The 25,883-nt window shown below is 38.4% G+C and overlaps 1 long non-coding RNA gene across 1 annotated transcript in view; it reads left to right on the forward strand.

The window, feature by feature from the left end:
- The first annotated feature begins 3,385 nt into the window (after positions 1-3,385).
- The window catches only part of LOC141105303 (uncharacterized), a 142,217-nt gene continuing 119,719 nt past the window's right edge, over positions 3,386-25,883 (forward strand). The window contains exon 1 of the long non-coding RNA XR_012235559.1: positions 3,386-3,493. This is a non-coding gene — a long non-coding RNA (uncharacterized lncRNA). The remainder of the gene's footprint in view (positions 3,494-25,883) is intronic.

Genomic DNA, 25,883 nt, shown 5'->3' on the forward strand with positions numbered 1-25,883 from the left:
ATATGTCAGTCTCCTTCATATTTGAAGGTTGATTTTGCGAAAAATGTGATGTAGTCTTTCTCTAGAGTACACAATCAGAAGGATCAGGGTTTATTTCACAGCCCTCGGTAGTTGTAAATTGAATGACCAGCTGTAATAATTAAAAAATTTAAAACATAGTTTACAGTTAAAGAAATGGAGAATCAAATTTTGTAGATAAATTAAACATGAAAAAACAGTATTCAGGTAAAATAAATAGGAGAGAAACATTATATGTGAGCCAGGTTTTGTAAGTCCTGTACTTTATAGGCTCAATCCATCCTTGCCTTCTGATACTACTCTTCTTCTCTTGATATGAAGTCTTTACCTCTGTGCCAAGTGGATGTGCCTGGTTGTCTCCTATTTTATTTTGACAATGTAGTGATTGGGTCATTTTATGGATGTTTTCCAGATTCTTAGGGCGCAATCAAAATCAGTACTGTTGAACTGAGTTCGATTGTCATCCCCCCAATCCATCACTGGTCTGCACTCAGACTGGGCTATAAGCAAGTGTTCCTGAACACCTCTGCCAACCTGACCACAGGTATCTCTGCTTCTTTGCTCAGTGATCAATGTAAAGTTTTGTGGTCAGTGACAGTTTGTGCTCACACTGAAGCGAACAGTACTGAACCACCAAACTGTGCCTGGGAACCGTTCCAAGCACTCAATCTATGCAAACAAACCAGACCAAGGTGGTGAACCATGCATGGGGCACAGTTTAAACTGCCTGTATGAATGCACCCTTAAAAAGTGTAAATCCTAAAGTCAGGTTAGGTAAATCAAAACTTTGGCCATTTCAGAGTTGGCATGTTCCATAATGTGGAGAGTATGGTTCTGGCTCTTACAGGCCCCTGGATGATGTGACTCTATCACGAAACGCTGCGTAGGGCAGAGCGACGTGTTCTCGTCACCTCCCATTGCTGCTGTTGTTTCCAGTAGGACGGGCTGTCTGTGAGCTTCTGGCCGGCGCTCCAGACTACACTACATGCCTACTATGTCTACTAACATGTGAGTTTAACTTTTTACTTATCCAATAAAGTCAATGATTTTACACTATATGGAGCCTTTTTTCCTTCTAAGACCGTATCTGCAATGCTGTGGGCTTACGTCTGAGTACCTGTCAGTGTGAACATCTTTAGCCTGACCCTGCAGTCTTTGATGTCCCATCTCAGTATAAGGTCTCTGATCCATTGGTCATGGTTCGAAGCAGTATTAACAAGCAGCTTCCTCTGTAACGGGGGATCATGAGTTTCTGGTAAGCAGCCAGTCTGATTTCACGGTGGTGGAGCAAGCACGCTTTTTTCTTCTCACAGCAAGAATTTATGTTTTTTGGAACTTTTTTAAGATACTTTCATATCACTTGGGTGATTTATTTTTTATACATGGACTTTTTATTATCACTTTGAACATTTTATTTTTGGATTGATTATTCATTTGACATGTGTTTTGTATATTATGTATACACTAAAGGGGAACTCTTCACTTAGTTCTAAATATTTGGTTTGGTGATGATGTGTATGTTTTAGCGCGATTCAACCCCCCTTTTTTTCTTATTTAATTTCACTGTGTTTGTGTTACATAGATGAATCGCGGCTACAATTGTTATTGTTTATGTATTTCACTGTAGCGCAGTTATTCCCCTCATTTTTATTATGCATGTAGCAAGGAAGGAGCAAGATGAGATGACTCACAAGTCTTGAGGTAGCCATCCTAGTGAGTAATTAAAGTTCTCGATCTTGCATTACATATCACATGACACAGAGTCATAGTTGGAGATTGGGAATTCAATTTTTATTTAGCACCAGGTACTCCTTCTGGAGGATGAATGTACAAATATTGCTATTTCTGTCTGTCCTGCTCTTCATCTCATAATTTTGCTGGGGTTCACTATAATGGGTTGTAGACAAGTGCAATTCATGTTTTTAAAGTCACCACTCAGGGGTAAGGGTAAGACCATGGGTGTTACCAACCAAATATTTGATTTCAAGCACCATGTACTACCATTATTGTATCTTACAAATATTGGTGATTAAAAAACAACTGTTAGCAAATAAATCAAAATAATTAACTTAGTCAGACTTGGAGAATTCTTTTACTCCTTTATTGAATTTTGCTTTCATGTATACGATCAAATGATCATTTTTCAATAAGTTGTTTGATAGTTCTAGTCCATAGGGGTGGATTTACTAGGCTGTTTACTTTGCATGGGAATTTTCCCTTAGCATAGTGAATGTGGCGAAAATGCATGTTGCAAAATATATCCTATAAAGTGCAAAGAAAATGAGAAAAAAAGCATTTTTGCTTGCACAGAGCTTCACCTTATTCACAACGTTCTTGGGAAATTTAACTTGCAAAGTGAGCAGCTTACTTTATTTGCCTTTTCTTCATCGATGCCATAGGCTCCAAGCTAAAGAAACTGAGAAGAGATAATTTTTTTAGTATGCACATGTTCGGCAGCTACATCATTAGATCTGCTGCTGGGAAGTTGATTTTACAGATTCCACACAGATGTTTAGTTACACCATATTCTTTAGAAATTATGTCCAGATTTTAAAAAGAAAATTTAGGACATGTTTACGCCCGTGGGCACATATCATGGTGCGCCCAGGTATGTGCTGGTGTGCATTGTGAATTTGCGCTGCATTGTTATAACATTCTTTACATGTCTTTCGATTTTTTTTAACTTTGAAGTTTTAAAAAAAACATTACATTTACATTTTTTGGAGAACAACACATGGAGATGCGTTGCCATGTTTTTTTTTTTTTTTTGTGCTTTATGTTGCAAAAATATGCAGGCTTCCTGCATTTGTATGTAATGCACACCAATGCACTTGCATTGGTATGACTAGGACACATAGAAAACAATTGTTTTCTCAGTGTCCTTGTGTTGAGCCTGCATTGATATTTCACTCTCTATACCTCACATGAATTTAACATACTTTGTACTACAAGTGATATCTGAACTTTTTCCCAGAATGTGTGTTTTTCTTGCTGAAGAATACCAGCACTATTTTATGATGAATATTCAGTGCTTCATTTTGGGCACTTATAGTTTTGAGGAGAACAGCTAAAAAAAGAGCTTAGAAAATGAAACACCTCCCACTAAATAGAACAGTCAGTTGCTGCCTAGGAAACAAGAAGTAAGCACGAGAGAAAAGGGAGATTTGTTCATGTCACAACTTTAGAAAGAAATTATGAATCTGTTGTCACATACAGAGACTATTCTTTGTACATTAAGACTCTGTAGAAAACGATTAACGAACCAAACAGATAATTATACATGGGAAAACTGTTTCCAGTCACATGGAACTTATGTTTCTATTAAATATTTTGGCAACAGTAAAGTAATTTCCTGCCAGTTAGGCTTAAAAGAATTTACAAAATCTCCCAGTTTGTCATTTGCCTACATTACATTACCATAGCAGGACACACAAGCTTCCTGAATCTATTGTGGAGCTGTGCTGCAGATATAACGGTGAGTAAAAATTCAGTGGTGACAGTTATTTAGGTCATATATGTGTTTGCTTAACACAAATACCATTGTTATTGCTAAATTGAAGTTTAATCCGATTTATATTTTGCCTTCCTGGTTCCTTCTGCCACCTTCTTCATGCCAATTAAAGTAGAACTATGGGCAAAACTTTTTTTCATTTTGGATAGAGTAAGAGAGGGTTATAACCCCTGTCAATTCTTTTTTTCCCCATCTGTCTCCTATTGCAGAGATTTCAGAGATTTTTTTCTTTATTTCCTGTCCCATAGCCAAACAGGAAGTGAGAGGAAATACCTGCAAATTACAGTGTTAATTTTGGCAGCAAATTTCGAATTTGGTTTTAGTCTTAGGACTAAAATGGCATTTTAATTTTAGTTCCATTTTTTCTTCTGCAGTTGTTTTAGTTTTAGTCGTATTTAGTTGACTAAATCTCCAGTACATTTTAGTCAGCTAAAACGTCCTACGTTTTAGTCGACTAAAATCTTCAGTACATTTTAGTCGACTAAAACTCATTTTAATCATCTAAAATCTAATGGGTGTAATTAAATTGTAATGCATTAGTTAACAATTCTCTACAATTTCCAAACTCATTATATACTGCTGGAGTGAAAAATCTAATGTTATTATTTAAGGCATTGAGGTATGAACATGCACTACAGACCAGTGTTCATTTTGAAGTCAAATTTCCATTTAGTTTTAGTCTTATGCCCTGTACACACGATAGGATTTTCCGATGGAAAATGTGTGATAGGACCTTGTTGTCAGAAATTCCGACCGTGTGTGGGCTCCATCATACATTTTCCATAGGAATTTCCGACACATGACGTTTGAGAGCTTGCTATACAATTTTCCGACAACAAAATCCGTTGTTCGGAAATTCTGATCGTGTGTACACAAATCCGACACACAAAGTGCCACGCATGCTCAGAATAAATTAAGAAACGAAAGCTGTTGGCTACTGCCCCTGTTTATAGTCCCGATGTGCGTGTTTGACGTCACCATGTTCAGAACGATTGGACTTTCCGACAACTTTGTGTGACCGTGTGTATGCAAGACAAGTTTGAGCCAACATCCGTCGGAAAAAATCCATGGATATTGTCGTCGGAATGTCCGATCAATGTCCGACCGTGTGTACAGGGCATAAGTCTTTTGACTAAAATGGCATTTAAGTTTTAGTTCCATTTTAGTCTTTTGACTAAAATGCCATTTTAGTTTTAGTCATATTTTAGTCAACTAAAATAGTATTCATTTAGTCGACTAAAATGTTTTAGACGTTTTAGTAGACTAAATTAACACTGGCAAATTAAAGGATTTCCTTGGGGACCCCCAGGTCACCAGAACTAGTGTCCCCATTGGAACATTTTCCTTCTATTACTTTTTTGGGGAAAACCTAAAATTTGGGATTTTCTTTTATTTTCACTTTTAATCTGTGGCGACCTGTCCATTAGGGGCGCATGGGCGCCCCCCCTCATCCATGCGCCCGGCCCCCTAATCACCTAACATGCGGGGCGCCGAATGCATGGATTCCAATGGAGGGTTTTTTTTTTTTTTAAGCACATGATTAGAGCCAAAGGCTCTAATAGGCTTCAAAAAAGGGTGGGCTTGGGGTGCAGAGCACTGGCCAGGCCATTTTTTGCTATATGAGCACTGCATCAATTTAACTGACAATTGCGTGGTCGTGCAACATTGTACCCAAACAAAATTTATGTCCTTTTTTTCCCACAAATAGAGCTTTCTTTTGGTGGTATTTGATCACCTCTGCAGTTTTTATTTTTTGCGCTATAAACAAAAAAAGACCAACAATTTTGAAAAAAAATATTTTTTAACTTTTTTCAATAAAAAATTTAAAACAATGAATTTATTCATCAGTTTAGGCCAATATGTATTTTACATACTTTTAGTAAAAAAGAAAGCGCAATAAGCGTATATTGATTGTTTTGTGCAAAAGTTATAGCGTCTACAAAACAGGAGATAGATTTATGACATTTTTATTATATATATTTTTTTTTTACTCGTAATGGCGGCGATCAGTGATTTTTAGCAGGACTGCGACATTGCAGCGGACAGATCGGACACATTTGACACTTTTTTGGGACCATTGACATTATTACAGTGATCAAAGCTATAAATATCCACTGATCACTGTATAAATGACACTGGCAGGGAAGGGGTCGATCAAGGGGTTAAATGTGTCCTAGGGAGGTGTTTCTAACTGTGGGGGGAGTAGACTGACTGGCATTACTCGCTGTTTCTGATTACTAGGAACAGACGATCTCACTGTACTCTCATGTCAGAACAGGGATCTGCTTTGTTTACATTGGCAGATCCCCGTTCTGCCTCTCTGAGGAGCGATTATGGATGGCCGGTGGAAATCGCATCGGCTTCTCCGCTGTGCAGCCAGCACATGGGCGTGCCCACAGTGTCTCTTTCACGAAACGACGTGCAGGTACATTGTTTCATGCAATATGGCCGCCCTGCTGCAGTATATATGCGGTGGGCGGTCCTTAAGTGGTTAAAGCAGAATTATTATTATTATTATACAGGATTTATATAGCGCCAACAGTTTGCGCAGCGCTTTACAACATGGGGCTGACAGTACACTCACAATACATATCAATACAGGAGGGATCAGAGGGCCCTGCTCATTAGAGATCTAGAAGGGAGGGTCAAGTGGAAATAAAAGGTAATAACTGTGGGGGATGAGCTGATGGAAAAAAAAAAAAATACAGTTGTTAGGGGTGGGTAGGATAGGCTTCTCTGAAGAGAAGGGTTTTCATGGATCTTCTGAAAGCTAATAAAGTAGGAGATAAGCGGACAGATTGGGGTAGGGCATTCCATAGGATTGGAGAGGCTTTGGAAAAGTCCTGGAGGCGAGCATGGGAGGAGGTGACAAGGGAGCTAGAGCGCAGGAGGTCTTGAGAGGAACGAAGAGAGCGAGTGGGTTGGTATTTAGAGACTAAGCTAGTGATGTAGCTGGGGGCGAAATTGTGGATGGCTTTGTACGTAGTTGTTAGGATTTTTAATTTAATTCTTTGGCCGAGCGGAAGCCAGTGGAGGGATTGACAGAGAGGAGTGGCAGACACAGAGCGATTGGTAAGGTGGATGAGTCTGGCAGCGGCATTCATGATAGATTGAAGAGGTGATAGACTATGTAGAGGTAAGCCAATGAGAAGGGAGTTGCAGTAGTCGAGGCGAGAGATGACCAGCAAGTGAATTAAGAGCTTTGTTGTGTCATTGGTTAGAAAGGGGCGTATTTTGGAGATGTTGCGGAGGTTGAGGCGGCAGGATTTGGACAGTGATTGGATGTGTTGCTTGAAGGAGAGTTCAGAGTCTAGGACTACACCTAGAACCTTGGCATGTGGGGATGGGGTCATAGTTGTGCCATCGATTTTGACAGAGAGATCAGGGGAAGAGGCATATGGAGGAGGAAAAATTATAAGTTCGGTTTTGGCTAGATTGAGTTTAAGGAAGTGGTGTGACATCCAGACTGATATATCTGATAGTAAATTACTGATACGTGAGGAGACAGAGGGAGTGAGCTGAGGGGTAGAGAAATAGATTTGGGTGTCGTCAGCGTAGAGGTGGTATTGGAAGCCATGGGAGGCTATCAGTTGACCCAGGGAGGCAGTGTAGATTGAAAATAGGAGAGGTCCAAGAACAGAACCCTAATGCCGCGTACACACGGTCGGACTTTTCGTCTACAAAAGTCCGACAGCCTGTCCGACAGACTTTCGGCGGACTTGCAGCAGACTTTCTAACGAACGGACTTGCCTACACACGACCACACAAAAGTCCGACGGATTCGTACGTGATGACGTACACCGGACTAAAATAAGGAAGTTCATAGCCAGTAGCCAATAGCTGCCCTAGCATGGGTTTTTGTCCGTCGGACTAGCACACAGACGAGCGGATTTCGGGTCCGTCGTAGTTACGACGTAAAGATTTGAAGCATGTTTCAAATCTAAAGTCCGTCGGATTTGAGGCTGAAAAAGTCTGCTGAAAGTCCGGAGAAGCCCACACACGAACGGATTACCAGCCAGCTTTAGTCCGTCGGACTTTTGTAGACGAAAAGTCCGACCGTGTGTACGCGGCATAAGGGACCCCAACAGAGAAAGGAAGAGGAGAGGAGATTTTTAAGATTCTGTATATTTACTGAAAACACAATTGAACTGGGGTATGCTATACTTTATGGAATGCACGTAATTATACTATGTCAGTTTGTTTGTATACATTTTTTAAAAATAAAATATGGAATTAAAAACAAAAACACGGGGGGATTTACCCCCTTCCTGACCAGAGCACTTTTTGCGATTCGGCACTGTGTCGCTTTAACTGACAATTGCACAATCGTGCGACGTGGCTCCCAAACAAAATTGATGTCGTGTTTTCCCCACAAATAGAGCTTTCTTTTGGTGGTATTTGATCACCTCTGCGGTTTTTATTTTTTGCTCTATAAACAAAAAAAGAGCGACAAGTTTGAAAAAAACGCATTATTTTTTACTTTTTGCTATAATAAATAAAATAAAAAAAATATATAAAAAAACATTTTTTTTCTCAGTTTAGGCCGATATGTATTCATCTACATACTTTTAGCAAAAAAAAAAAAAAAAATCGCAATAAGCGTTTATTGATTAGTTTGCGCAAAAGTTATAGCATCTACAAAATAGGGGATAGTTTTATGGCATTTTTATTAATAATTTTTTTTTTACTAGTAATGGCGGCGATCAGCAATTTTTATCATGACTGCGACATTATGGCGGACACATCGGACACTTTTGGTGCTATTTTGGGACCATTCACATTTATACAGCGAGCAGTGTGATTAAAAATGCATTGATTACTGTGTAAATGTGACTGGCAGTGAAGGGGTCAACACACAGGTGGCGCTGCAGGGGTTAAGTGTGTCCTAGGGATGTGTTCTAATTGTAGGGGGGATGGGCTATGTGTAACATGACACTTATCACTGCTCCCGATTACAGGAAGCTGTGATCAGTGTCCTGTCACTAGGCAGAATGGGGAAATGCTTGTTTACATCAGCATTTCCCCACGGTCTGACTCGCGGAGCTTGCGACGGGCACGCGGGCGCCTGCTATACACACCTCGCGAGATCACGTACAATAACGTGATTTCACGCACATTTGCGGCGGCTGGTCCGCAAGCGGTTAAGGTCCTCCTGTATCAATTACTTGTGTTAAGCCTTGTACACACGGTTCGATTGTTGTACGACTGAGCGTCTGATTTTTGGCAAAAGCGTGTGTGCAGGATTTTGTCTAGCATACTATCTGCAAATTGTCGTTCGACAAACACGAACGTAGTGACGTACTACGAGAGTATAAAGAGGAGGTTCATTTCTTGAGCGCCACCCTTTGGGCCCCTTCTGCTAATTTCATGTTAGTAGAAGTTTGGTGAGCATTGACTCGCACATTTATGTTAAGTTATTTTTATTTGGATGGCAGATAGCATCTCTAATTTTATTTCTGTTTTTTTTTTTTTACCTGCACAATAAAAAAATTGTGTGGAATAATACCTGGCTATGTGTTTTTCTTCAAATGACAGTTTGGGAGTAGGCAGTTACATTAAAAACAACACAATGGAAAATTAACAAGGGACACCAACATAGTTGTATCTTTGATCTTAAAAACTCAGGGATAATGGTGTTGTGGTAACTTCCCCAAAAATTTAAACAACAACCATAATATTAATATGATTTATATCACTATAAAACAAATGCCTTTTAAAATATGTTTGGCATAACTCCATCAGTATTACCAGCAAAGCATCTTCATTATTATCCCATTAAAGAAGATGAGAATGTGTGCTGCATTTTGACATTTCATCAATTGCCGCGTCACGAATGTTAATTCTAGATTACGAACAGTAGTTTACAAGACCGAACTCTTCCCAGTCGTTCCTTGATTCCGATCATGCGTGTTTGTACTTTCGACTTATGTGTGACGATTTCTGTACTGAACATCCGAAAATTGGATGTTGAGTTTACATCCGACAAAAATTTTATAGCCTGCACATCCACATTTTGTCTGCAGAAAAACAGAAATCGGCTGTCGAAAGCACCGTACTTACGATCGTAAAATCCGCAGACAGCTCGTCTTACGAATTTTTCCATCTGATTTTTGTATCGTGTGTACGGGTCTTTACTTGTGGGTGAAGGTAGAAGACTATGTGCTGTATCGGGGATATTTATACTCCCAATCAAGCAAAAAAAAAAGTTGTGTGTATAACCTGAAAATTACTCGTATTCCTAGAGTAGCACAGTATTCTTTTTCTATGCGCTTTTTCCAAAACAAGAGATAAAATTGACAACACGCTTTTTACTCTTGAACTGTTGATAACTGAAAATTTTATAGTGTTTGAGTGATAAAAATATAATAGTTTTCCGCTAGGATAAAAATCATGTTTTTACCCAATTGTAATTGTAAAGATCTAGTCCGCAAATATCAATGTTGCTTTTCTAAGTCAACGTTTTATATCATTCACACCAAGTATTCTCGCAGTGAGCAGCAGTATATTATTATACTTTTTCCCTGTGTTTTTATTTATAAGAAATTCACACTGCCGCCTGTTTTGCTTGGTGTCTATTAACAACTTGACCTCCGGAAGATTTGCCCTCTTTAATTGACCATGAAAAAGTAACAGTGATTATTTCACGGTGCCAACATCCAAATATATAGATAGAGAAAGAGGGGTTCCCCTTGGGGTAGGACTTTAACGGCACTTAGATAAATGTCATAGATCAATGAAATAGAAAAAATGGTCACATATTTTATTGAAAATACATAGATAAAAACATAGATCATGGAGTGTACATAGCAGCCATTACTGATGATGCAAATAGTTACAAGTAGATGCTAAATTAAATTTATCCTTCACACAACGTGTTTTGGAGTCTACTAGAGATACTCCTTCCTCAGGGGTAGATAGGATATAGAAACTCTATAAAATTAGTACAAACAGTCAATGCCTATACATGTCATTAACATATAGAATTGTAATACATAAATCTATTACATACAACCCTTACAATTGCAGCAATCAGATGCTTATAGCGCACTCCATAGAATTAAAAACAGCATCAAAAAGCACAACATGGCCACAGGAAACCTCCATCACCCTACAGAGACCCAGCATAGAAACAATGAAAAGCGGGGCTTTCTATCTGTGGGATATAGGAAAGGACCAGCTGAGGCCCATAGAAAGAGTCCTATAGTAAATATAAAATAGAGAGAGACACATATGTATCATAGAATATATATATATATATATGATGTAATGTGCATGTAATGGCCTATTGCATACTTCATTCATGGCCTCGTACACATACCTGGGTATATGCTCGAAAGCAGAATAGGAATCAGATGTCCTTCTAATTTAAGTGTAGAGGAGGCACTGCAGCGTCAGAATGTATATTGTTCAGATCACTTTTGTCACTATAATGCTAGTATAGCAAACTACATTTCAGGTAGTATTATATTTGGTCCCGGCTCCACTAATGTGGTGATAAATGCACCACACAATATTCAGAGCATACAGACAAAAAACAGCTACGCACAGCTTGATTAGAACTCAAGGTGTGCAACTTTTCCTAGTTGATATTAAGTAGCATGAGGAGCTGCGGACGGAGAATGCAAATCACTTCAGAAATGCCTCAAAGTCCGCAGACAAACCCCCATGTATCGCATATAGCCAGCCAACTCAAAATTAGGCCTCCAATGACAAAGGAATCCCTCCCCTTGTGCATAAAAACCCAGATTCACTTTTACCTTGAATCTATAGATGTTCGGCGTTGTCTCTCTCTCTGGTCTCATGTGAACAGGTTGCATTTCCTGTCCACAATCACTGACCCCATTTAAATATTGTCCACTGCCTGTGCTGACGCCCCAGCAATCAACATCAGCTGGGTGCCACCGGCACGGCCGACATTCATCCATCTCAGCCCCCTGAGAGGCATGTGCGCGTCCCCGCCACGCCACGCCATGCACGCGAGTGACTTCACTATGCATGCGCGACGCGACGGAGGCCCACCCGCGCTCCCCCACCGACATGGCCATTAATCCCCTGCTGTGAAAAACACCTCAGAGGAAAACAGAGACAGGTGGAGATGGTCATGGGCTGATAGGATTCAGCCGATCCGTCTATCCCTATAATGCCACAGATAACTGGGCATTGGCCGTGTCAGGTAGTCCAATCAGTATCAAGCCCACATGCAGTATGGGAAACGTAGTTGTTGATACAGTGAAACTGGTTTTCAGAACTACTGATATTTAGTGGGCTGATTCCATATGACATCCTACATTCATCATACATACATATTCACAACAAAGATTCTTACAACATAGCGATTGGGAACACAGAGATCCATTCATAATGAGAGCAGAAAGTAGAGCGAAAAGAACCATGTATTAAGCCAAAGGGAGAGGAGGTGGCGCATGCAAGGAAAGCAATGAAAAGAAAGGAAGAAACCTCCAGAATAAATGGAGACCTCCTACATTTCCATGCCTCCCGAGGCAAAGCCCTCCAAAAAAGATTTATAACAAACCAATCCTGGTTTTTTTAAATTCGATTGCACATAGCAATAAAAAAGACAATGTTGCCCCCTTTGTCCGCTGGCTTGATGGTGATAGCTTTGTTACTGCACAGTTGTTTAAGGGCTTGTAATTCAGCATTGCTTAAGTTCACAGCGAATGGAGACCGTGTACGTACACCACCTAAATCGTTATTGACTAATTTCAAAAAGGCAGCAACATTGGCATTCAGACTAGGAGCTGGAAACTTGTCTGATTTTTTTTCTTAGTTGGGAACACATCGGAACCTCTTTATCAAGAGTGCACATCTGTGGAAGCCAGGAGTTTGTTTAGATCAATTCGATCAATGAGATCGGACTGATCACTTTCCTCCAAGAGTGATACAAGTTGGTCTAGTGCTCTTGCTTCATTAGTGGAAGGGTCAGTATCCACACTTTGCTTTTGATAAAAGCTTCTAATAATTAATTTGCAGGCTTTTATATCTGAAAGACCTAGCTCCAGTTTTGGCAGAGAGCATATAGAAAAATTAGGAGTATGCAGACTTGTAATCCTGATCTGCCATTAGGCCGACATACAAGTATTGTCCACAATGGAAACTGCCCAAAAATCAAATTACTGATCTTGGATAGGGTCCATCCGGCTCTAAAGGGGGGGACTGGAATAAGTCCCTTTTACAACTTGAGCTTAGATGGATATATGTCCTAAGGGCGACACAACCTCCAGGTTTGAACTCTACTGTTTGTTATAAACCCTTTTTGAAGGGGTTCGCCTCGGGAACCATGGAAAGGTAGGAGGTCTCCATTTAGTCTGGAGGTTTCTTCCTTTCTTGTGGTTGCTTTCCTTGCATGTGCCACCTCCTCTCCCTTTTGCTTAATACATGGTCTCTTTGCTCTACTTTCTGTTCTCATTATGAATGGATCTCTATGTTCCCAATCGCTATGTTGTAAGAATCTTTATTGTGAATATTATCTCAACAAATTCTCCAATGTATTGACCTGTATGTTCTTATTTCCTGACTATTTTGCATTTAAGCACATTTGGCCTTGGGACCTAATATCGTGCCCTAGACCCAGCTCACTATTCAGTGCACTGGCTTCCTTTCCTCTTTTAGGATTGTAGGATGTCATATGGAATCAGCCCACAAGATGTCAGTAGTTCTGACATCTTGTTTTGCTGTATCAACAACTACGTTTCCCATAGTGCATGTGTTCTTGATACTGATTGGACTGCCCGACACAGCCAATGCCCAGTTATCTGTGGCATTATGGGAATAGACGGATCGGCTGAATCCTATCAGCCAATGACCATCTCCACCTGTCTCTGTTTTCCTCTGAGGTGTTTTTCACAGCAGGGGATTAATGGCCATGTCAGTGGGGGAGCGCGGGTGGGCCTCCGCTCCATCGCGCATGCATAGTGAAGTCACTCGCGTGCATGGCGTGGCGGGGACGCGCACGTGCCTCTCAGGGGGCTGAGATGGATGAATGTCGGCCGTGCCGGTGGCACCCAGCTGATGTTGATTGCTGGGGCGTCAGCACAGGCAGTGGACAATATTTAAATGGGGTCAGTGATTGTGGACAGGAAATGCAACCTGTTCACATGAGACCAGAGAGAGAGACACACGCCGAACATCTATAGATTCAAGGTAAAAGTGAATCTGGTTTTTATGCACAAGGGGAGGTATTCCTTTGTCATTGGAGGCCTAATTTTGAGTTGGCTGGCTATATGCGATACATGGGGGTTTGTCTGCGGACTTTGAGGCATCTCTGAAGTGATTTGCATTCTCCGTCCGCAGCTCCTCATGCTACTTAATATCAACTAGGAAAAGTTGCACACCTTGAGTTCTAATCAAGCTGTGCGTAGCTGTTTTTTGTCTGTATGCTCTGAATATTGTGTGGTGCATTTATCACCACATTAGTGGAGCCGGGACCAAATATAATACTACCTGAAATGTAGTTTGCTATACTAGCATTATAGTGACAAAAGTGACCTGAACAATATACATTCTGACGCTGCAGTGCCTCCTCTACACTTAAATCAGAAGGACATCTTATTACTATTCTGCTTTCGAGCATATACCCAGGTATGTGTATGAGGCCATGAATGAAGTATGCAATAGGCCATTACATGCACATTACATCATATATATATATATTCTATGATACATATGTATCTCTCTCTATTTTATCTTTACTATAGTACTCTTCCTATGGGCCTCAGCTGGTCCTTTCCTATGTCCCACAGATAGAAAGCCCTCTGATGATTTTTGGGCTTTTCATTGTTTCTATGCTGGGTCTCTGTAGGGTTATGGCGGTTTCCCGTGGCCATGTTGTGCTTTTTGATGCTGTTTTTAATTTTATGGAGTGTGCTATAAGCATCTGATTGCTGAAATTGTAATAATAGATTTATGTATTACAATTCTATTTGTTAATGACATGTTTAGGTATTGACTATTTGTACTTATTTTATAGAGTTTCTATATCCTATCTACCCCTGAGGAAGGAGTATCTCTAGTAGAATCCAAAATGCATCGGGTGAAGGATAAATTTAATTTAGCATCTACTTGTAACTATTTGCATCATTAGTAATGGCTGCTATATGCACTCCATGATCTATTTTTTCATCTATATGACAAAAAAAGGAGCTGCACTAACTATATAATAATATGAGGTATATATTCCATATCCTCACAAAAGTGAACAAAGAGTATGCTACAATGAGTGAAAACTTAATTGAAGTGAATAAAAATAAGTATTGTGCCAATAAAAATTGGATATCAATGAATGCTAAAATAAATAGATGTGACATCAATAATGAATAAATGCTAACATATAAATAAATTAACGCTATCACCTAAATGAAGTATAGGATATTAGGCTCTATAAAAACAAATCATGTGACTGAATCAACAAAAGTCCATAAGTGATTAAAGTGATCATACAAAATCAATCGTGAATCGTAACATGCATTCAAATATATAACAAGTCCATGCAAATATACGGGTGACTTTTCTGTAGTAGTACAACACTGGTGATCCAAAAAAATAGCGGGTGAAAAGTGCCTCCACCACAGTAAATACTGTCACTTACCAGAACATAAAAGATCCAAAGAGAAAGCGCCTCTTAAGTATCAATGATTTATTCAAGTGATAAAAGCATATGTAAACACTTACATTAAGGCTGACGAAAGGCAACTTCCATAAAGAATTTATCCCGATGTTCGTCAAAAAATCACAATAGTGTAGGGCTGGATGGATGCCGAGCGGACGGCCGCGGACCTCCGCTCGGAAGCGCCGGCTGTGTGTGCGGTGTAGTGAGGGAGTCACTTCCGCGTTCCAACAGGTCACATGGGCAATGACGTCACTCGGGTGGTTAAGGTTCGCTGGGGTCCACTACGCGTTTCTGAGCATGCGCGAAGCTCGTAACGGGCATGCACGCTCCTTTATCAAGTGTATTGGGGACAGCAAACCAGGAAGCTTAAATAGCTAAGTGTGGGAAGCAAATACCGATCTGGACCAATCAAACCGAAGGGGGAGGGAACAGTATCCGGGGAATGAATGACAATGATGGGAATAAATTCTCTATGGATTACAAATTAATATAAAAGTGATAGTATATAAATTAATAATGCAGATAGAGTTTATCCGAAGACATGAAAATATAAAGTTGAGAAAATTGGTAGTAAATGGATAATTATACGATGCATGAATAGTGATCAAAAATAATACAGAAAAAAGAAAAATGAATACAGGAATAAAATTTAAATGATGGGCATGGGAATTCTGTACAGTAATTCATGTTATATAAAAATATAAAAATATGTACATCTATATAAAATAAAAACCAATATATTATCTGTAATATTAGGAAAAAATATATATATATTACAAAAAACACACAAAATTCAGAAAAAATGTAAAAAATACACAAAAATGGAAAAAATGGAAGAAATTATATTTTTATATATATATATATATATATATATATATATATATATATATATATATATATATATATATATATATATATATATATATATATATATATACATATAGAAGAATATATATATTAATATGGACTGAGGTTTTTATAATGAGGGGGAAGCCTCAATAAGTTTATGAAATGATACCAATAAAAAAGTATAAGAGGGAAAAAAGGGGGGGGGGGGATATGAGCTATGTACAATAAGTATAGTATTACAGCAATAAATATAAAAAAATAAAAAATAAAAAAATAATAAAATAAAATTAAACATAATAAATTAATTATATAAAAATAAGAAATATATAGAAAATTATATGTAATATAATAATACATAAAACCTAGAGTGTAGAAGAAAAAAAACACAGACAGGACACCCTAAGTAATTCCTGTAATATGATAAAATGAATTTAAAAAGGAGTAAAATGGATCAATAGATACGTTCTATATAATGGTGTTAACCTCTAATTCCTCATTTAACCCATTGGGTGCTAAAGTGTCCAAAATAAAAATCCAAAAAGTTTCACGCTCACATAGTTTAGAAAAACGCTCGGCCTCGGATAATTTGCGTGGAATGGACTCAATTACCCATACCTGTAGACCGGCAGTGGATTGGTGGTGATGTTCAAGAAAATGTCTGGGGACGCTGTGTTCGTCACAGCCTTTTTCTATAAAACGGCGATGTTTGCCGAATCGTTGTCGCAGAGGACAAATGGTGCGTCCAACATACAATAATTTACAAGGACATGTAAGACAGTACACAACGTAATCTGTTGAGCAGTTATAAAAGCCTTCCAATTGGTATGTTTTATCCTTGTGTTGGAAACTGCGTTGGCCATGTCTTACAAAAGCGCAGGTCTTACATAAGGCTTTATTACATCTATACATGCCAGTGAGCGGAATGAGGCAAAGAGTGCTATCTGGTTTGATAGTTTTGAATCTGCTAGGTGCTAGTTTGTTTTTTAGTGTTGGGGCCCTTCTGTAGGTTACCTTTGGTTTGTCGCCGAGGTCATTGTTGAGAAATGGATCCTGTTTAAGGATATTCCAATGTTTTTGGAGTATAGATTCCATTCTTCTGTGCTTGTTATGATATCTGGTGATAAAGCGAACAGTGCCATGATCAATCTGTTTTGAAGTTTTGGGTTTTTTTCCAGAGAGATAAGTGGCATGCGCTTGGTCAACCAATTTTTCATGAAACCCCTTTTCAAGAAATTTCTTTTTGAGATGGATGCTCTGAGTAATATAATCGGAATCCCTAGTGCAGTTTTGCCTTAATCTACAATATTGGCCCTTAGGTATGTTATTTATCCACTGTGGGTGATGACAACTGTTATAATGTAGATAAGAGTTTCCCGATGTTGGTTTAGTGTAATTACGAGAAAAAATGGAGTTATGATCGTGAAATAATTCTAGATCCAGAAAAGGAAGGCTCTCCTTGCTATGTTCAGATGTAAATGATAGATCGAGATCATTAGCATTACAGTGGGAAACGAAACTCTCTATAGAGGATGATGGGCCATCCCATATGACAATAATGTCATCTATAAATCTGCCGAAGAAGATAATATGTCGGGCAAAAGGGTTATTGTTCCATATGTGTTTGTCCTCCCACAGACCCATGGTCAGGTTAGCATAGGAGGGGGCAAAATTAGTGCCCATAGCTGTACCATGGGTCTGTAGGTAGAAGTCATCATTAAAATGGAAATAATTATGACTTAAACAAAATAAAGTGGCTTCAGAGATAAAAACGGCCTGTTTGCCATTAATACAGGGATCTAGGGAAAGAAAATGTTGTACCGCCATTAGGCTTGTCTGGTGAGGGATGGACGTATACAGAGAATTTACATCCAAAGAAAGCCAAGAATAGCTGTCTTGCCATCTGTAAAGTGCCAACAGTTCCATGAGATGTATAGAGTCTCGAATATATGATGGAAGATTCTGTGCCAGGGGCTGTAGAAATGAATCTACATATTGGGAGAAACCACTGGTTATACTATCCATCGAGGCTACGATAGGTCTACCAGGGGGTGAGAGGAATTTTTATGTATCTTAGGTAGATAATAAAAATAAGGTGTGTTATAAAATTCTTTTTTTAGGAAGGAGGCTTCATGTTTAGTAATAACACCATCTAATAATGCAGAATTGATCAAAGTTTCTGCTTCAACTTTGAACTGGGGCAAAGGGTCGGAAGAGAGTTTCTTATATGTTATGCGATCCGACAATAGTCTGGATACTTCCATGATGTAGGATGTTCGGTCTATAATCACAATTCCACCCCCCTTGTCCGCTGATTTGATGATAATCTCAGGGTTGTTGGAAAGAGAGTGGAGTGCAGCCTTTTCTCCAGGGGTGAGATTGTGGGGACGATATTTATGTGTGTTGTCTGTGTGTTCACACAATTTCTGTAACTCAGAATATACTACTCTATAAAAAGTCTCAACATAGGGTCCCTTGGATCTCGTGGGATAAAATACTGATTTTGGTTTAAAACTGGTATGTTTGACTGGAGGTGAATGATCAGGATGTTGAGTAAGTAATTCTAGATCTATATCAATGGCCAAAGGGTCTAATCCTAAGTCCGAATCATAGATACTGATGGAGCTATCGGATGTCTCACAAGTATTCTCACCAGAAGTGACTGCAGGTGAAGTCATATTGGAGGTGCTCTCAACGTGTCTGTTCTTAGTGGATTGAATATTAAAATATCTTTTAAGGGTGAGGTTCCTGATAAATTTATTGAGGTCTTTGAACAGAAGAAAGGAATTGGGTGGTATAGTGGGTGAAAAGGTGAGCCCTTTACTGAGTAGGGAAATTTCATCTGAAGATAATATATGTGAAGATAGGTTAAACAGCTTTATCGTTTCTGTAGTTTTGTGTGGGATTTTGGGTTTGTTACGTCCTCCTCTGCATCCTCGTCTATGTGTTTTCTTTTTTGGCGTTGTTTGTGATGTAGGCCTTTCTCTAAAAAAGAAAAAGTAAGGGCCTCCGAGTGTGAGGCTATTTCGCCGCTCTGGAAATCTCCTAATAGGAGGCTAGATTTATTGGAATGAATGATATGTGTGTCAGAGGCTGAGGATGTGAGTACATTGTCACTACTCGAAGAAGGAGGAGTAGCCACCTCAGTGATAGATGGTGTAGATACAGAATTTTTTACAGAATTTTGACCCTCTGCAGATGTAGAAGTTGGAGCCAAGGGTGAACCAATCGAAGGCAGTAAAGGCTTATGCCCCGTACACACGGTCGGACTTTGTTCGGACATTCCGACAACAAAATCCTAGGATTTTTTCCGACGGATGTTGGCTCAAACTTGCCTTGCATACACACGGTCACACAAAGTTGTCGGAAAATCCGATCGTTCTGAACGCGGTGACGTAAAACACGTACGTCGGGACTATAAACGGGGCAGTGGCCAATAGCTTTCATCTCTTTATTTATTCTGAGCATGCGTGGCACTTTGTCCGTCGGATTTGTGTACACACGATCGGAATTTCCGACAACGGATTTTGTTGTCGGAAAATTTTATATCCTGCTCTCAAACTTTGTGTGTTGGAAAATCCGATGGAAAATGTGTGATGGAGCCTACACACGGTCGGAATTTCCGAAAACAAGGTCCTATCACACATTTTCCGTCGGAAAATCCGACCGTGTGTACGGGGCATTAGAGGTAGTAGGTAGAACATCTATTTTACCTATTGATGGTTTATTCGTCTGAATGGTATCATGTTTAAGTGATGTAGGGGGTTTGGATAAGTGAAATAGAAGTTTGGGATCAGGTATAGAAGCTCTATTGGAGGTGGAGGATTTTTTATTTATTGATATATTGTTATTTTTTATAGGTCTGCGTGAAATGGGTGTTTTTTTATTATTATTGTATGTACCTCTAACAGAGGCGGCCTGAGAAGATGGGTAAGGATCATTGTCGCCTATGATATTGGGAAACAATTTGGTAGGATGAGGTGTCAGAGACATTAGGGCGGGTATTTGGTCATTTAATTTCCAAGAAAATATTTTATTTAGTCTGTAATCGTCTAAATCTCTATGGAATTTCCCTATCTTAGTTTTCAGTAAATTATTTTCTTTGGTTTTAGTGTTCTTTTTGAGCGTCTCTAACCAAGTGGGGGGGATTTTGAGGTTAAAGGAGGTGATTTCTGATGTCAACATCTGTATCTGATGTACCATCTCACTATATTTTAAATTCCGCTGACTGATGATAACTCCTAACCATTTAGTGGTACAAAATTCCGCCAAATTTTCCCATTCTGTGTTGTGAGCGGTATCTAAAAAAGAACAAGTTTTTAAAATCCTAAGACCTCTGGGGGAAATTTTTTCTTTTACATATTTATTAAGAAAAAATTGATCCCACCAATGGGTATTGGCTGTGTGGATAAGTCTTTCAAGTTTCTTAAATTTAGTATATCTATCAGGACGAGTGAGTTTGGATGAGTTACAAAATAATTCAGGGGGTAAAATAGTATATAAGGTATCCAACGTCTCATATTTATGAAATTCTATGTCTTCAATGAGGTCCATATTATATGGCACCAATAAACTGTATAAAGAATGAATAATAAGGATGAAAAAGAAGAAAATAAAATATGTAATAATAAAGGAGAGAGAAGGGGGATCGAGTACAATCTATAAGTTAGACCAGCATCAAAAACACACATATGTGTATCAGTGCATGAATGTCCTTATATTACTAAATATATCTCCTAAGACCAGCAGCAATACAAGACTTCTAACAAAACCATTGATAAGATATATGATGTAGCAGCGCTCAAGTCCGTGAATTTAACAGTAAAATAACGTTAAAAATGAGTATCTAAATATATATCTCTCTCTCTATCTATACAGTGATAGATGAAATAATCTATAAAAAGGATAAAAAACTATGGAAGGGATAAAAAATGAATAAAAATAATGAATAATAATTGATAAACAGTGGCCCATAAAAATAGTCCAGAAGAGAGTCTATGATATGTAGATCATCCGTAATGTGGATGGATGTGGGAGCCAGGGGGATCTGTGCAACCAGGATACCAAGGGCAGCTTCCTTTTGAGTGAAGTCAATTCTCCATGTATACATAAAAGATCCAAAGAGAAAGCGCCTCTTAAGTATCAATGATTTATTCAAGTGATAAAAGCATATGTAAACACTTACATTAAGGCTGACGAAAGGCAGCTTCCATAAAGAATTTATCCCGGTGTTCGTCAAAAAATCCCAATAGTGTAGGGCTGGATGGATGCCGAGCGGAGGGCCGCGGACCTCCACTCCTAAGCGCCGGCTGTGTGTGTGGTGTAGTGAGGGTGTCACTTCCGCGTTCCAACAGGTCACATGGGCAATGACGTCACTCGGGTGGTTAAGGTTCGCTGGGGTCCACTGCGCGTTTCTGAGCATGCGCGAAGCTCGTAACGGGCATGCGCGCTCCTTTATCAAGTGTATTGGGGACAGCAAACCAGGAAGCTTAAATAGCTAAGTGTGGGAAGCAAATACCGATCTGGACCAATCAAACCGAAGGGGGAGGGAACAGTATCCGGGGAATGAATGACAATGATGGGAATAAATTCTCTATGGATTACAAATTAATATAAAAGTGATAGTATATAAATTAATAATGCAGATAGAGTTTATCCGAAGACATGAAAATATAAAGTTGAGAAAATTGGTAGTAAATGGATAATTATACGATGCATGAATAGTGATCAAAAATAATACAGAAAAAAGAAAAATGAATACATGAATAAAATTTAAATGATGGACATGGGAGTTCTGTACAGTAATTCATAATGAGGGGGAAGCCTCAATAAGTTTATGAAATGATACCAATAAAAAAGTATAAGAGGGAAAAAAAGGGGGGGGGGGGGAATATGAGCTATGTACAATAAGTATAGTATTACAGCAATAAATATAAATAAATAAATAAATAAAATAAAATTAAACATAATAAATTAATTATATAAAAATAAAAAATATATAGAAAATTATATGTAATATAATAATACATAAAACCTAGAGTGTAGAAAAAACACACAGACAGGACACCCTAAGTAATTCCTGTAATATGATAAAATGAATTTAAAAAGGAGTAAAATGGATCAATAGATACCTTCTATATAATGGTGTTAACCTCTAATTCCTCATTTAACCCATTGGGTGCTAAAGTGTCCAAAATAAAAATCCAAAAAGTTTCACGCTCACATAGTTTAGAAAAACGCTCGGCCTCGGATAATTTGCGTGGAATGGACTCAATTACCCATACCTGTAGACCGGCAGTGGATTGGTGGTGATGTTCAAAAAATGTCTGGGGACGCTGTGTTCGTCACAGCCTTTTTCTATAAAACGGCGATGTTTGCCGAATAGTTCGTCGCAGAGGACAAATGGTGCGTCCAACATACAATAATTTACAAGGACATGTAAGACAGTACACAACGTAATCTGTCGAGCAGTTATAAAAGCCTTCCAATTGGTATGTTTTATCCTTGTGTTGGAAACTGCGTTGGCCATGTCTTACAAAAGCGCAGGTCTTACATAAGGCTTTATTACATCTATACATGCCAGTGAGCGGAATGAGGCAAAGAGTGCTATCTGGTTTGATAGTTTTGAATCTGCTAGGTGCTAGTTTGTTTTTTAGTGTTGGGGCCCTTCTGTAGGTGACCTTTGGTTTGTCGCCGAGGTCATTGTTGAGAAATGGATCCTTTTTAAGGATATTCCAATGTTTTTGGAGTATAGATTCCATTCTTCTGTGCTTGTTATGATATCTGGTGATAAAGCGAACAGTGCCATGATCAATCTGTTTTGAAGTTTTGGGTTTTTTTCCAGAGAGATAAGTGGCATGCGCTTGGTCAACCAATTTTTCAGGAAACCCCTTTTCAAGAAATTTCTTTTTGAGATGGATGCTCTGAGTAATATAATCGGAATCCCTAGTGCAGTTTTGCCTTAATCTACAATATTGGCCCTTAGGTATGTTATTTATCCACTGTGGGTGATGACAACTGTTATAATGTAGATAAGAGTTTCCCGATGTTGGTTTAGTGTAATTACGAGAAAAAATGGAGTTCTGATCGTGAAATAATTCTAGATCCAGAAAAGGAAGGCTCTCCTTGCTATGTTCAAATGTAAATGATAGACCGAGATCATTAGCATTACAGTGGGAAACCCCCCCCCCCTTTTTTTCCCTCTTATACTTTTTTATTGGTATCATTTCATAAACTTATTGAGGCTTCCCCCTCATTATAAAAACCTCAGTCCATATTAATATATATATTCATATATATATATATATATATATATATATATATATATATATATATATATATATATATATATATATATATATATAAAATTTCTTCCATTTTTTTTTCCATTTTTGTGTATTTTTTAAATTTTTTCTGAATTTTGTGTGTTTTTTGTAATATATATATATATATTTTCCTAATATTACAGATAATATATTGGTTTTTATTTTATATAGATGTACATATTTTTATATTTTTATATAACATGAATTACTGTACAGAACTCCCATGTCCATCATTTAAATTTTATTCCTGTATTCATTTTTCTTTTTTCTGTATTATTTTTGATCACTATTCATGCATCGTATAATTATCCATTTACTACCAATTTTCTCAACTTTATATTTTCATGTCTTCGGATAAACTCTATCTGCATTATTAATTTATATACTATCACTTTTATATTAATTTGTAATCCATAGAGAATTTATTCCCATCATTGTCATTCATTCCCCGGATACTGTTCCCTCCCCCTTCGGTTTGATTGGTCCAGATCGGTATTTGCTTCCCACACTTAGCTATTTAAGCTTCCTGGTTTGCTGTCCCCAATACACTTAAAGGAGCGCACATGCCCGTTACGAGCTTCGCGCATGCTCAGAAACGCGCAGTTAAAGGAGCGCACATGCCCGTTACGAGCTTCGCGCATGCTCAGAAACGCGCAGTGGACCCCAGCGAACCTTAACCACCCGAGTGACGTCATTGCCCATGTGACCTGTTGGAACGCGGAAGTGACACCCTCACTACACCGCACACACAGCCGGCGCTTCCGAGCGGAGGTCCGCGGCCCTCCGCTCGGCATCCATCCAGCCCTACACTATTGGGATTTTTTGACGAACACCGGGATAAATTCTTTATGGAAGCTGCCTTTCGTCAGCCTTAATGTAAGTGTTTACATATGCTTTTATCACTTGAATAATTCATTGATACTTAAGAGGCGCTTTCTCTTTGGATCTTTTATGTATACATGGAGAATTGACTTCACTCAACAGGAAGCTGCCCTTGGTATCCTGGTTGCACAGATCTCCCTGGCTCCCACATCCATCCACATTATGGATGATCTACATATCATAGACTCTCTTCTGGACTATTTTTATGGACCACTGTTTATCAATTATTATTCATTATTTTTATTAATTTTTTATCCCTTCCATAGTTTTTTATCCTTTTTATAGATTATTTCATCTATCACTGTATAGATAGAGAGAGAGATATATATTTAGATACTCATTTTTAACGTTATTTTACTGTTAAATTCACGGACTTGAGCGCTGCTACATCATATATCTTATCAATGGTTTTGTTAGAAGTCTTGTATTGCTGCTGGTCTTAGGGGATATATTTAGTAATATAAGGACATTTATGCACTGATACACATATGTGTGTTTTTGATACTGGTCTAACTTATAGATTGTACTCGATCCCCCTTCTCTCTCCTTTATTATTACATATTTTATTTTCTTCTTTTTCATCCTTATTATTCATTCTTTATACAGTTTATTGGTGCCATATAATATGGACCTCATTGAAGACATAGAATTTCATAAATATGAGACGTTGGATACCTTACATACTATTTTACCCCCTGAATTATTTTGTAACTCATCCAAACTCACTCGTCCTGATAGATATACCCTCTGTGGTAAATTTAAGAAACTTGAAAGACTTATCCACACAGCCAATACCCACTGGTGGGATCAATTTTTTCTTAATAAATATGTAAAAGAAAAAATTTCCCCCAGAGGTCTTAGGATTTAAAAAACTTGTTCTTTTTTAGATACCGCTCACAACACAGAATGGGAAAGTTTGGCGGAATTTTGTACCACTAAATGGTTAGGAGTTATCATCAGTCAGCGGAATTTAAAATATAGCGAGATGGTACATCAGATACAGATGTTGACATCAGAAATCACCTCCTTTAACCTCAAAATCCCCCCCACTTGGTTAGAGACGCTCAAAAAGAACACTAAAACCAAAGAAAATAATTTACTGAAAACTAAGATAGGGAAATTCCATAGAGATTTAGATGATTACAGACTAAATAAAATATTTTCTTGGAAATTAAATGACCAAATACCCGCCCTAATGTCTGACACCTCATCCTACCAAATTGTTTCCCAATATCATAGGCGACAATGATCCTTACCCATCTTCTCAGGCCGCCTCTGTTAGAGGTACATACAATAATAATAAAAAAACACCCATTTCACGCAGACCTATAAAAAATAACAATATATCAATAAATAAAAAATCCTCCACCTCCAATAGAGCTTCTATACCTGATCCCAAACTTCTATCTCACTTATCCAAACCCCCTACATCACTTAAACATGATACCATTCAGACGAATAAACCATCAATAGATAAAATAGATGTTCTACCTACTATCTCTAAGCCTTTACTGCCTTCGATTGGTTCACCCTTGGCTCCAACTTCTACATCTGCAGAGGATCAAAATTCTGTAAAAAATTCTGTATCTACACCATCTATCACTGAGGTGGCTACTCCTCCTTCTTCGAGTAGTGACAATGTACTCACATCCTCAGCTTCTGACACACATATCAT

Source organism: Aquarana catesbeiana, linkage group LG08 (genome assembly GCF_042186555.1).
Source record: "Aquarana catesbeiana isolate 2022-GZ linkage group LG08, ASM4218655v1, whole genome shotgun sequence".
Taxonomy (NCBI): Eukaryota; Metazoa; Chordata; class Amphibia; order Anura; family Ranidae; genus Aquarana; species Aquarana catesbeiana.